Raw genomic sequence first — 14,323 nt, forward strand, 5'->3', positions numbered from 1 at the left:
CTAATCTGGATCATGCCATGTTTAAATTTTCTGTTGTAGAATAGAGAAAGAAGTCTGTCCAAACTGTCTAATCTTGGCAGACAAGTAGTTTAGGTAGAGAAGAAAAGGTTCCCAACAGTTTAATCTGGGACCTTGGAAGAAATAAGGGTAGAATTTGATAGAAAAATCAAAGGAAAAAGCCAGAAAAAGAAAAGGCACACAAAGGGTCTGCAAGTCCAAGTGCACCCTACAAGAAGAAACAAAAAATGCTAGGCAAAGTAGCTGGGTAGGTAGATGAGGTTGCAGAAGTGATATTCAATTCAAAGATTGACTTTGGAGGTCAAAATGAGAGAAACAAAACATAGAAGCATGTCTAACTTCCCTTCTTTCCCTGTTCCCATTTATTACTAACATCCCCTCATGAGTTGAAGTTCATAGGAAGACTTATGGTTTTATGGAGGTTCTTTATCCTTTATAAGACACATTTCCTATGTAAAAGTCTTTTCATTTTGATCTACTCTCTAAACTAAGTGAGTTTCAAACAAACTTAGTGGTTTCACCCTCATTTGCCCCCTTCATCCATATTAACCTCTAAATTCTACTATATAACTCCCCTATCTTACCCTTCCCCTAATAGTATTAACACCATGGTGTATAAACCCCCAAATTTTATAAATACCCCTCCCCTTGGCATTATAGCCATATGTTCTCTGAAAAGGGATCAAAATGACATCTGGTCACTTTGATGAACCTATGTCATCTCTCTCTCCCTTGCTACAGATCAACCCGCTCATTAAACCCCTCATTTGCAGAAAAAACCATGTAAAAACCCATTTTACCCATAAATCCCTTTGAAAATGTGAAAAATGACGAAAAACCCACTTTTTCCGCCTAAACCAAGGTTGGGCGCGGGTATTTGCCTAGACCGTGATCTCTTCCGCCTGGCGTGTTTTTCAAAAAATATATTATTATATTCACCCGCCCGTACATATCGTCCGGTCATGTTACTCACCCGTCCGCCGTTGGATCGGGCCCTTCAGATCCAACGGTCCACAGCGATATCGGGTTGGGCCCGATGTCCCCCCGTTACCACCCGAGAAGATGACGAAGGGGTACGTCAGGCCTGTGCCACGCGTCCCCTCCTCACTCTCTCGGGTCAGACTCTGACACTAACCGTGCCGTATCTAAGCCGCCCCGAGAGACCGTGGCGGTTATGCAGTTAACCGTAACCGCTACGGCTCTAACCGCCCGGTGGCTGGCCCACGTCAACTCCACGACACCTCCGCCCTGCCGTTGCCTCTGTCCTTTGTCCGCCCCTCCGCCAACGTAGCTGCCACTTCATCGTCCCCCATGGACCAATGACAGCCCGCCACGTCACCCGATGATGTCAGCTGACGTCATCCGACCTTGACCCCACCCATGACGTCATGCTGACGTCATCACAAAAAGGCGCCAAATTTGGAAAAAAGTCTATATTATGGCCAAAAAATGCGCTTTTACGTTCTTTTCGCTCTATTTTTACTCTCTCTGCTGCATGCTGTTCACGTCCGATTCCTCGCCAACCTGCTAAAATCAACCAGGCGACCTCAAGAGCACCAATCCAGCCTGCTCATACAACCTCTGTTCGCTGTTCTACAAGGTATTTTTCGTTATTCATCCTCCGTACGCCTGCATTTGTCTATAAATTCTCTCAGTAGGCCTAAGGAACGTTAAACTTACAAATTCACCAGGGAATTCCCCTACATAGCCATTATTTTCAACCACCACTTCCGAAAACACTAGCTGAGCCTTAAAATTCCCAAGTATTTGTCAAAACAATTGAAACTGCTCGCGCAATCGTGAGACAGTAGGTTATATCCTTTAAAAACTTGCTACAAGCGATAGAGTGAGGCCTGACACTATTACAGCCCCAATTCAAACAAAATTTCACTTGCTCTTGGATTAATTCCCCCTCTGATACCTGTAACTCACTTGCATTGTGATAAATCACCCCTGAACTCGTTTGCCTACTTCGAACAGCTCAAACACAGCTTAGCAGTAAAACATCATGGAGACACCAATTGCACTCAATATCAAACCTCTGAATGCCCCTCAAAGAGAATTGGAGTGGAAAGCACTAGGAGATGTGGATTACCAGATGATGGAGTGGTTCAGAATGGGTTCTAAATATAACATACATATGCTCAATGAACTAAAAGCCCAGCACCTCAGTGGAGCTGACATCCTGGGAATTTGGGACTCCAATCTACCCATATATAACCTTCCTCAGGCTATCCCTTTGCCTGAATTCATTTACAGATGTCAGGAGTGCTATGACCCCTGTCAAAGAGCTGTTTTGAGCCCCACTGGCTCAATCCTATTTCAAATTACCCCTGAGAGCATCAATGAGATGCTACACTTCCACACAACAAAGTCATTGGCTCCTCTCTTCATGGAGCACCTAATAAGGAAGGGAAATAAGCTGGCAGATGATCAGATCATCAAAATCAATCAGCTGTTTGTCACACCAACCTCTGAAACCATCAGAACTCCTCCCATTGGATATGCATACTTAAATGATTTGGGCAAAATGATGGTGGATTTGATCAGTTATGTCCTGGGGTTCAGGGGAGTGGAGGATGTGGATGACAGTATAATGGCAATGTTGTCCATATTTTCACCTGGAAGGGCTCCTGCCATTCACTATGACTATGCCACATATATTGCAGACAGGATCCATGAGCAGCTAATAAATCTGCCAAGGGAAAGATTATTTAGGTATGCCTCATACATCTACCATTTGTTTCTGTTCTACCAATCAGATAGCTTCCCACTCCTCTTGAAGAAAGTAAATGCCCAGGGGAGTCCAAGATCAGTTGTCTTTTGGACATCAGTTTTCCACTGCAGCTCAGTGTCACCATATACATATAATGAGTTTGTAGATTTATTCATTCACCCAGCTTTGACACTATTATATGGTGTCCCTCCTCCAAGATTGACTGATGATATGAGGAGAGTTCTCCATTTGTCTAAGAAATACAGCATTGGTGATTGGTACTTCTACCAACACCACACAGTGATCAGGGTATATGGCTGTGAGTTGAAGCCATATAGATTGCCCAGGTATGTCCCAATGAGACTGTTTGCCTTGGAGTATTTTAGGCAATTTTGAAATGCTGACTGCCATCACTTTGAAAGCAAGAATAAGAAAGTACAGCTGAAAATAAGGAACCAGCTGGGACCTTTCCTTTTTAACAAGAGAGAGGAGGGATGGAAAGAGGCAGACAGAATCCTAGAGGGCCTTGGACTACAAACCAGTTTTTCTTGGGTACCCTATGACCCCAATCACTTCATTTCACTAAGAAGAATCAAATATAAACTAGGAACCTATGCACATAGGAGACGGCCAGAGATTGAGCAGTATGCTAACACACTGAGATGGGCAGAGGGCACCCTAGAAGAGGAATTTAGTGAAGAAGAACTGTTAGAAAAAGAAGCCAGAAATATTCAAAAGAATGTTGATCTGGAAAATTGTGTACAGGTTCCCCTCACATACAGAAGGCAACTTGGGACAGCAACTTCCTCATCAACAACACAGTAGGCTGCCGAGAACATTACACACAGCAAGGGCAAAGAAAAGCAGGTGGAACAGCCACCTCCTTTAACAGAAGAACAGATAGAAACATTGCTACAAGAGCAGCAAGAAGAGATGGAAAAGCAAGCAGAAGGGCTGCAGCAAGAACAGCCAGTGCAGCAAGAACAGCCAGGGCAGCAAGAGCAGCAGCATCAAGAGCAACAAAGGCAGGAGCAACCTGCCCAGCAAGAAAAGACAGTGGAAAATCCTAAAACCACTGAGCAAATAGTGCCTCCAAGGCAAGATATTACAGCTGAGGCATCAATCCTCCAGACCCCTCAGAGGGAGGATACATTCATCTTTAGGAAAAGAGACAGGGAGACTCCCCCCACAGCATCAACAACTCATGGGGAGAAAAGGCAAAGAATAAACCCCTTCTCTGAAGAAGAAATGCCAATGGGGCAGTCCTTTGGCATGGTTCCACCTAGCAGGGAAACATCAGCAAGTTCCTTACAACAGGAACAAGATAGAGCATTGGGAGGAGAGGTCAGCTCCTCAAGGCAGCAAAGGGAAGGTGGACTTGGCATTAAGCAACAGTTCATCGAAATCAAGAGGAGAAACGAGCCTATCAGGATACAACTGTACAATCATCTGCTGAACATGGCTCCCACAAATCAACAAAGGCTCATGTCTGCCTTTGATCTACAAGAAGGCAAAATGATTGTAAGTCATTTTATGCCAACAGCACTACAGCCACAATCTGCTTCAGATTATCTCAGGACTAACCTGGAAGTCCTGGCTAAAGACATCCACCCGATGGACAAGATTGAACTGCACAAACAAACGGGTGAAATGGTCTATGCTTCATTAGCAGACCAAACTTTGGACAACTACAGGCTACACAATAGCCTGAATAATACAGCGGCCCAGCTAGAACTGGAGAAGGCATCATCCCAAGCAAAAGACAACAGAATAAGGTCCTTAGAGGACATCATTATAGAGATTGGGCATGATCCCAAAGACATCAAAGGCATATAAGAGATTATGAAATTGAGGGATGCAGATTTGGCAGCTTTGAGAAGAAAAATCAAACTCCCAACCACAATTCACCCTCAGACTGATGATGTAGCCCAACAAAGACATGATGAACGGGCAAACACTCTGCTGGTAACCCTGTACAAGCAGCTGATCCAAACTCAGGAGAAGCTGGGAGAAGTAGAAGCTGCAAAGGCAGCATTACAGGCCACCTTGACACAAAGAGAAGAAGGGCAGACTTCCCAACCTCCTCCTGAAACTATCAATCTGGAAGAAGATGCCACTACTACTGCTCCTCCTTCTCAACAAACAGAAGCAACAGCACCAACTACATCAACAACTACACCAACAACAGAGCAGACTCATAGTCTGGATATGCAGAAGCTGCAAACTGAAATTCAAGTCCTTGAAGCTCAAATGAAAGAGCTCAATGAAGTCAAAGAATCCTTGGCCAATGTAAATGACAAATATGACAAAAGTAAAAGGAATGTGGCTGAGAAAGAAAGGGATGTCAAAACCCTAAAGAGAAGGATAACAGAGCTGGAAAAAGAGCTCACACTTGACAAAGTGACTGCTGAGATGAAAACTGTGCTGTGGGCCAATATTGGCCAATCTATTACTGACCAATGGCAGTATATAGAGACCATCCATGAGCAGTTAGAGCTCATTCCAAGAGCACGAGCAGAGATTCACAAAGCAAGGGCTACTCTAGGCAGCATGCCTGAAGTAGCAACAAAAATGATTAATGTGCTCAACCACAAAACAAGCAATCAGTTGGCTGCCATAGGCATCTCTAATAGAACTGAGCACATTCAGTGGATCAAAAGGGTTCTTACACTCAAGAGTTTAGTGCAGACATTAGACAGAAGAACCCAAGACATGCAGACCGAGGTGAACAAATTTTTGGAGAAGTTTCAGGTGTTGGAAAGTAGAGGGCTCCCTGGTTTACTGAACAACGCAGGGAGACTATACAATCATGAGCAATATGCTAAAAGAGTCAACACCTTTGCCACCAGCCAGATCAATGAAAGGCCCAGCAGTTCAGAGGAAACAGGGCCAGCTACAGGACAGACTATCTACAACAAGGTAGAAAGTCTATTTTTCATAATGAATGAGATCAATCATCTTTTTGATGCAGCTCCCAACTTCTTCAAGTATACAGAAGCAGAAGAGACCATGGGTGCAATCCTAAGGCATCAGTTACCTACTCAAGAATGGTGGACCAATGCTATACAAACCATTTTGTGAACAGGGTGCCATTCAGAAACTTTTTGATCATATAAAAGGTAAATTTCCATGCACAGGACAGCTGCAAAAGATCAGCATACAGTCAAGATTAAAAGCTGAGCCAACTCAGCAGAGGTTTCGGCCAAAAGGCAAAATAAAAGCTACAGGTGTCCAGGCTGAGAATCTACAGCAACGCAGCTCCAAGAACGCATTATCACAGCAGTTGTGCAGATCACTCCAACCGACTTAGGAGCCTCCAAAGGCTAAAATATCTTCTGACAAAGCATAAAGACACATTTACTTTATATTCAATGCTGTAATAACTTTCTGATTTTAATATCTTAGAAGTTGGTGAGGTTATTAAATCTAAGATAACTAAGAACTCAGATATTTTTGTAAAGACCGAGAGTATATATTTGCCCCTCGCATAAGCTTGAGGGGTTGTTGTTGATTTCTCCTGGAGAATTTACCAGACTGTAATTCTTTCAGAGTGTAATAAAAAGTGATGGAATTTCTCGGACTTCTAAAGTGTTGAATGCGTTCTGTTGGTTCTTGAAACTGCTGGGTTCCTGTGTATTTCACGATACAATAAGTCTTCTGTACCTATCTTTGTTGTGCGTTTTCTATCTATCATAGTTCATATGTGTTTCTAATTCTAAGTGTTTGGCAAACAAGAAAAAGAATAACCTTCAGGATTTACTCATGTAGTACCCTGAGTTCAATCTATTTTGTCAATGAATGTTTTCTTCAGCTACAGTCTTGATAAGTGTAATTCTTAATTGCTACACTATCAGAATATTGCTTTCACAGTGACCTTTGCTTTCAGGAATTCAACTATGCTCCTGTATAACAAGTATCACCCTCACATCACCAGTGCAATAGAGAATTCTTAATTGCTTTCTGTTGGCTGACCATGCATCACTCATTAAGTTAAATTTGTTTGTTTGAATTACACAACAGGCCCTGCGGTCCGAACACCAGCACTTCTGCATCTCAAAACTTTATAACTCCAGACTCCATTGCCCAATGGTCTATTATCCTCTAAACACTACACTCTGATCCCTCGTAGAAATCCTTCAACCAAAATACAAACCAAAACCTGAGCATAATAGCTAGCCTAAAAACACCAATAGAACAGTGACAAATTATAAAGAGAGAGCCCTCTCTGATTACAGCTTGGCTAGAAGCTGCAATCCAAAGATTGGTTAGTGGTTACCCCGGCCGTATTCCCTTGGGAGTCATAGGGAACAACCTGGGTGATAACATAATTGGCGACTCCACTGGGGACTCTATAGGATTTTTCAATTACTATCTATCTTCCATAGCTACCATCAAGCCTGAAGCCAGCCAAGAGGCCTTAAAACTGTCTCTGTATCACACTGACAGCTTTAGGGAGGAGCTTGTTAGGGAATCTCCATCTTAGCTCTGAAATATATATAGCCATTCCAAAATCCTCATCCAGTCCTTGCATATATAAAACTTCTTACAAAAATCCTAAAAAACAATTAGAAACTGGCTCCTAAGAAAAATCCATGGCATACTAGGGCAAATCCTGACCCTAATCCACCCATCATTGTTGATAATCCAAACACAATCCCAAGAAACATCAAAAAGCAACAAGAGCAGGACCAGCCTGCTATTTTGACCTCAGTTGCAGATTTTCCCAACCTTTCTACTCCTCTTAAAGTCCTTTTTCGGTCCATTCCAAGCTCCCCTAGTTCACCATCCACATCTCAAAGCCCTACTCCTCCATCTTCATCCACTGCACATATCCCCTTGACCAAAACTCTAGGTTCACCCCTACCGATAACCCCTGTCACACACCCTGTTCCTATTATCCCAATTACCCCTGTTAACCCTCTAAATCCTATAAATATGGCTAACAGGTATGCACCTTTGCAGATACCAGCTAATGCTGCAGCTCTACCTCAGGATTACCAAACCAAAATCACTTACTTTGACTCCAATGGCCCTCTGACAGCTGTTCAGCATGCCAAAAGGATGCAAGACCACTTTGAAAACTATGAAATAGATGATGACAGTGTAAGGATGAGAATCTTTGTCCAAAGTTTGACAGGTGATGTTAGAACCTGGTTCAGATCACTTGCTGCAAACACTATTACAACCCCTGATGAGATTTATCAGGCCTTTACTAGCAGATGGGAGAAGAAGAAAGATCCCCTGCACATACTTGGTGAATATGAAACAATCAAGAGAGGCCCTCAAGAAACTGTCCTGGAGTATTGTGCTAGATTCAACAATGTGTACAATGCAATACCACAAAACTTGAGACCCCCCCCTGATTTGGCCTTGTACAAATTCCCAGATGGATTTGATTCTGACATGGCATTTCAGTTGAAGGAAAGAGAACCTGAAACCCTTGAAGATGCTCAAAAGGCCACTGTCACAGTGGAAGCAAACCTGATTTCCAAAAGAAACAGGACAAGGTTAGAAAAGAGAAGCATATACAAAGAAGAACCTACAGCCTTTGATCAAAAACTTGATGCCATACTCAATAGCATGAAGAGATTAGGTGATAGAGTGGAATCAGTTGAAAGAAAAGCATCATGGGAACCTCCACAAAACAACCCTCCTAGAAATCCAAATTTTAGGAGAAACCCAAACCCAAACAGTGGCAGGGCCGATCCTGATCCAGAAATCAGACCTCCATTTCAAGAGAACTATGCAGAAGCTTCCACATCATCTGAGCTCAATGAAGACCCAGAGATTAATCTGATAGGTCTAGATGGTGAAAGCCATGTATTTTTAACCCAAGAAGATCATGAGGACGATGAAAGTAAATTGTTCCAAACTAAATCAGGTGATTCTTTTGACTTTAAACAGGGCTATGACACTGCTGTCTATGAAGTCCATAAACAATACAAGCTAAGGAGCAGAACAGTGAATGTGAATCAGCCTGAAAAAATAAGGGATAAACAGCAGCCTAAAGGAGTCATAATCACAGAACCTAATGACAAAACAAATTTACCTACAAAAGAACTGATCATTGAAGAGGTCACTGAACCTCGGTCCTTGAAAAATCAACCTATGACTACTTCAACTGCTCACCCTGATTCTGGTATTGCCCCCCAAGAGATGAGTAACACAGATAAGACACCAAATCGAGATGAAAATCAAGAAGAAGACTTAATAAACAAAGAAAAGACAGCTGCCCATAACCTTAAAGCCCAATCTGAAAAACCTTTTGATCTAAGCACTGAAATTGACAAGCTTAAGGTAGCAATTCCCCTCTCAGAACTAGCCAAGCATGATATCTATAAACTACAGATCAAAAAGTCCCTTCAACTCACCAGCAACAAGGATGATGTCAATGTGCTGGATGATACCCCAGAACTCCTATTTGGACCTGAAGTAGATGGAAAAACAGTAGCCACAGGAGTACTGCCTTTTTATGTCAGCTTGCATATTCATGATAAAATATTGCACAATGCAATGTTTGATTCGGGTGCCTCTCACAACCTCATGTCAAAAGCAGTCATGGAAAGATTGAATCTAGATATAACAAGGCCATACAAGGACCTATTTTCCTTTGACTCCAGCCAAGTCAAGTGTGTAGGTCTCATAAAAGACCTATGTGTGTCTCTGGTTCAATACCCCAACAAAACGATTCTAATGGATGTGGTAGTTGCTGATATCCCACCTAAGTATGGGATGTTGTTATCAAGATCATGGGGAGCCAAACTCCAAGGCTCCCTACAGTTAGACATGTCATATGCCACCATCTCTGTTTTTGGGCAACCAAAAAGACTGTACAGAGAAACACTCATGAAATATATGGTCAGCAGTGAAGAAAAGCCTCAAAACTTTCCCATATACGTTGTCCATTCAGACATAGACTCATACATTCTCTTTAATAGCAGCACAACCCTCTTAAAGAACAACGCGGAAACTGAGGTACTCATACAAGAGGAAGACTTTGATGAAAAAATCACCACTCACAAAACAACAGTCAATCAAATACTAGACACTGCTGATGATCTAGACTTCAAACATACCAAAGGAAAAGATGAAACTGTCCTAAAAGTCAAGCCAGAAGAGGTACCAAAACTCCTCCTTACATTGCCGGCCCATGAGCAGATCATTAAAACTCCTTCCCAACAGGACATTCTATGGTTCCTTGAATTTGATGGCTTAGTCAACAAGTTAGGGGCAGGAGCTGGAGTTTGGGTACACAATAAAGAAAACAGTTATGCAGAGGGCAGAGCCTATAGATTAAACTTCAGATGTACTAACAATATGGCAGAGTATGAAGCTCTTTTACTAGGCCTCAAGTTAGTAAAGTTTTTGCAAGCTGCTAGGGTGTCAATCATGGGTGATTCAAATTTAGTTATCCAACAAGTAAAGGGAAATTTTGTCACTAATGACAAAAGACTAAGGACTTATAGGTCTGCTGTTGCTAATATACTAAATGTTTTCTCTGAATTCCAAATCACCAAAATCCCTAGAACCCAGAATCTGCATGCTCATAGTTTGGCCACATTTGCAAGTACCTGCAAGCTGCCTTTTGGACCCCATCACTGTTTTACAGCTGAGGTAAAACATAGACCCTCTATTCCAAACAATGTGAATGATTGGCAAGTATTTGAGGATGACAATCAAATAAACCATTTTTTAACTTTGCAGCAAGAATTTGCAGGATCAAATATTGACACTAAAACAGCAAGTCAATCACAAATACTCTTTCAAAAGAGTACTCACCCAATGTCACCAAGAACAGCAAAACAACTGCTAAACCCAACCATTTTCAACATGGATAACATTCAGCAAATTCAGGCAATCAATTGTGAAGAAGTGGCCAATACTGAGACTGAAATCATAGAGCTGAAAGACAATTTTCTACCCACAGGCCTGACTCCCCTAGAGGACATTTTTGACTCAAATGATATTCCCAGAAAACCAAAAATGCAGCCAATAAATGCAGCCATTGAAGAATGCAATATTGGTACCTTTGACAAGCCCAAAGTAATTAAATTGTCTGCTTCCTTACCTCCTGACCAAAAGCCTAAATACATTGACCTCTTCAAAGAATTCCAAGATGTTTTTGCATGGAGTTATGAGGACCTAAAGTCCTATGACACCTCTGTTATCCAGCATACAATCCCTCTTAAGCCTGATCAAAAACCCTTTAAGCAAAAACTGAGGAGAATCAACCCAATGCTTCTCCTAGCAATGGAACAAGAGGTACAAAAAATGTTCAAGGCTGGCATCATAGCACCAATTAGATTCTCTGAGTGGATCTCCAACTTAGTCCCTACAAGAAAGAAAACCGGTGAAATAAGGCTGTGTGTGGACCTCAGAAATCTGAACCAAGTGTCCCTCAAAGACAATTACCCCTTACCCAAGATGGATCACATTCTCCAGAGAGTGGTAGGGACCTCAAGGATCTCATTACTGGATGGATTTTCAGGCTTCAATCAGATCCTGGTACACCCTGATGATCAGGACAAAACAGCATTCACTACCCCATGGGGAACTTTCAAATATGTGAAAATGCCTTTTGGATTGAAAAATGCAGGGGCAACATTCCAAAGAGCCATGGATATTGCTTTTTCCAAAGAGATTCATGACTTTTTAGTCATCTACTTAGATGACCTTACACCTTTCTCAAAATCAGACCAAGAACATATAAAACATTTGAGACAGATCTTTCTAAAATGCAGAAAATATGGAATCTCCTTGAATCCCAAAAAATCCCTATTTGGTTTAGAGGAAGGCAAATTATTGGGCCACATCATTTCTAAAGATGGCATTAGAATAGATCTAGATAGGATACAAGCTATCCTACAAATGCCCCACCCAAGAAATGTCAAAGAATTGCAAGGATTCTTGGGAAAAATCAATTTCTTAAGGAGATTCATCCCGAACTTAGCAGAACTAAGCAGACTATTAAACAACATGCTAAAGAAAGATTCAAAGGTCAAGTGGACTGTTGAAGCCAATCAGGCCTTTGAAGGTATAAAACTGGCCCTTACCCAGACCCCAGTGTTGACTAATCCTCAGTTTGACAGAGAATTTATCATTTTCTGTTTTGCTTCCCAGCATACTATTGCTGCTGTCTTGCTACAAAAAGATGACCAAGGAAATGAAAAACCAATAGCCTTCTTTAGCAGAGCTCTCAGAGATGCACCTTTAAAGTATCAAATTATGGAAAAGCAGGCTTATGCTTTGGTCAAAGCCATTAAGGACTTTAGGATTTACATCCTTTATTCACATGTTATAGCTTATGTACCAAGTCCTATTGTCAAAGACATTCTCACCCAAGAGAATCTAGAGGGCAGAAGAGGAAAATGGATTGCCAACATTTTGGAATTTGATATTGATATAAAACCTACAAAATTGATAAAAGGGCAAGGTCTGGCCAAACTAATGACAGAAGCAAATTTCCAAGCCCTAGACATCAACCAGCTGGACAGTGAACCGGAGCTGGCGACTCCAAAGATCAATGTAGCCTTTGAACAATCCCCTTGGTACTCTGATATCTGTTATGTATTGCAAAACCTGTGTGCTCCCCCAGGATTGTCCAGAACTAAATGTAGGTTCTTAAAAATGAAAGCTTCTAGATTTTGTGTTATAAATGGAGATCTATTATGGAAAAACCATGAAGGCATATTGCTAAATTGTCTAATTGAGAATGAAACTGACAATATCATAAAGGAATTTCATGCAGGAGACTGTGGTGGACACTTGTATTGGAAGTCCACTGTGGATAAAATACTAAGGGCTGGTTACTACTGGCCCACCATGTTTTCTGATGTCAAGAAATTCACTACCTCATGTCATAAATGTCAAGTGTTTGAGGGAAAGAGACAGCTGCTGCCACTTCCCTTGAGGCCCATTGCAACAGAGAGACCTTTTCAACAATGGGGCTTGGATTTCATTGGGGAAATTCATCCCTCATCTTCAGGCCAGCATAGATGGATTCTAACTGCCACAGACTACTTCACTAAGTGGATTGAAGCTATTCCATGCAGGCAAGCAAATGATTCCACTATCATTCAGTTCTTGGAGAACAATATTTTAGCTAGATTTGGATGCCCTGACAAAATAATAACAGACAATGCTGCTGCTTTCAAATCCAAGAAAATGGTGAACTTCTGCCACAAATTTCACATTACTTTGGGCCATTCTACTACATACTATCCCCAAGGTAATGGCCTTGCTGAGTCATCAAATAAAAGTCTGATAAACATCATAAAGAAAGTACTAGAAGAGAACAAAAAGAATTGGCATAAGAAGCTAGTCAATGCTCTATGGGCAGATAGACTAACAACTAAGAGATCAATTGGGACCAGCCCATATGAGTTGGTCTATGGACTAGAGGCCAAGTTTCCATCATCACTAGGGATACCTGTCATAAAGCGTCTTCAAGAGAGCCAAGCTGAACCAAATGATATGCAGAGAAGAATAAATCAAATCATATGTTTGCAGCAAACTAGAGACCAAGTCTTTGGCAGAGTACAAGTCTTACAAGAAAAGCTAAAGAAGGCTTTTGACAGAAGAACCAAAGCAGAAGATTTCAATGTTGGTGACAAAGTCCTCAAGTGGGATTCAAGAAGAGAAGATAAGGGAAAACATGGAAAATTTGATTCCCTTTGGAGAGGACCATTTGTTGTCCAAGCAATACAAGGAAACAACACTTATTTCCTCAAAAGCCTCAATGAAACTGATTTGGATGAAGGTCCTGTGAATGGCAGGATGCTGAAGCACTATTTTGAGTATCACCCATAAGTGCAGCCTGAGTTTCACCTTGTACATATTTAAATGTATATATTATTTTTAAACATGTAAAATTGCAATTTCCCACAGTTTTCCTGTAGCTGCCAGCAGAGGGAAAATAAAACCAGAGGTCTACCAAAAAGAGGAACACAATTTTGGCATTTCAGAGCAGCAAACTTCAAACACTGATTGAAAACAGTCAATGGCTAAGGCAATCTGACCTGCTGTTCTTGGTCTTTCAGATGAAAAACCATCCCCATGTGGAGCCACTGTTTGCTACCTATGTCAATAGGTTTCATATTTCATGATTGGTTATAAAAAGTCCAAATATGCTCTGCTTTGATGATGCAAAGATCTCATATTTTCATAAGGAGGCAAGGTCTGTACATATTGTGCTAAAGATTCAATTTTGATGGATGGTCCAACAGCCTAATCTGGATCATGCCATGTTTAAATTTTCTGTTGTAGAATAGAGAAAGAAGTTTGTCCAAACTGTCTAATCTTGGCAGACAAGTAGTTTAGGTAGAGAAGAAAAGGTTACCAACAGTTTAATCTGGGATCTTGGAAGAAATAAGGGTAGAATTTGATAGCAAAATCAAAGGAAAAAGCTAGAAAAGAAAAGGCACACAAAGGGTCTGCAAGTCCAAGTGCACCCTACAAGAAGAAACAAAAAATGCTAGGCAAAGTAGCTGGGTAGGTAGATGAGGTTGCAGAAGTGATATTCAATTCAAAGATTGACTTTGGAGGTCAAAATGAGAGAAACAAAACATAGAAGCATGTCTAACTTCCCTT

General features: G+C 41.4%; 1 pseudogene across 1 annotated transcript in view; it reads left to right on the top strand.

Moving 5' to 3' along the window:
* Positions 1-4,942: 4,942 nt before the first annotated feature.
* Positions 4,943-14,323, top strand: part of LOC149220348 (adenylosuccinate synthetase, chloroplastic-like) — a 40,576-nt pseudogene continuing 31,195 nt past the window's right edge. Inside the window, exon 1 of the transcript XR_016249620.1 lies at positions 4,943-5,160. The product of XR_016249620.1 is annotated as an adenylosuccinate synthetase, chloroplastic-like (transcript). The remainder of the gene's footprint in view (positions 5,161-14,323) is intronic.

This window comes from Pinus tabuliformis, chromosome Q, assembly GCF_031772625.1.
Source record: "Pinus tabuliformis cultivar Carrire ecotype Pingquan chromosome Q, CPIR1, whole genome shotgun sequence".
NCBI classification, from domain to species: domain Eukaryota; kingdom Viridiplantae; phylum Streptophyta; class Pinopsida; order Pinales; family Pinaceae; genus Pinus; species Pinus tabuliformis.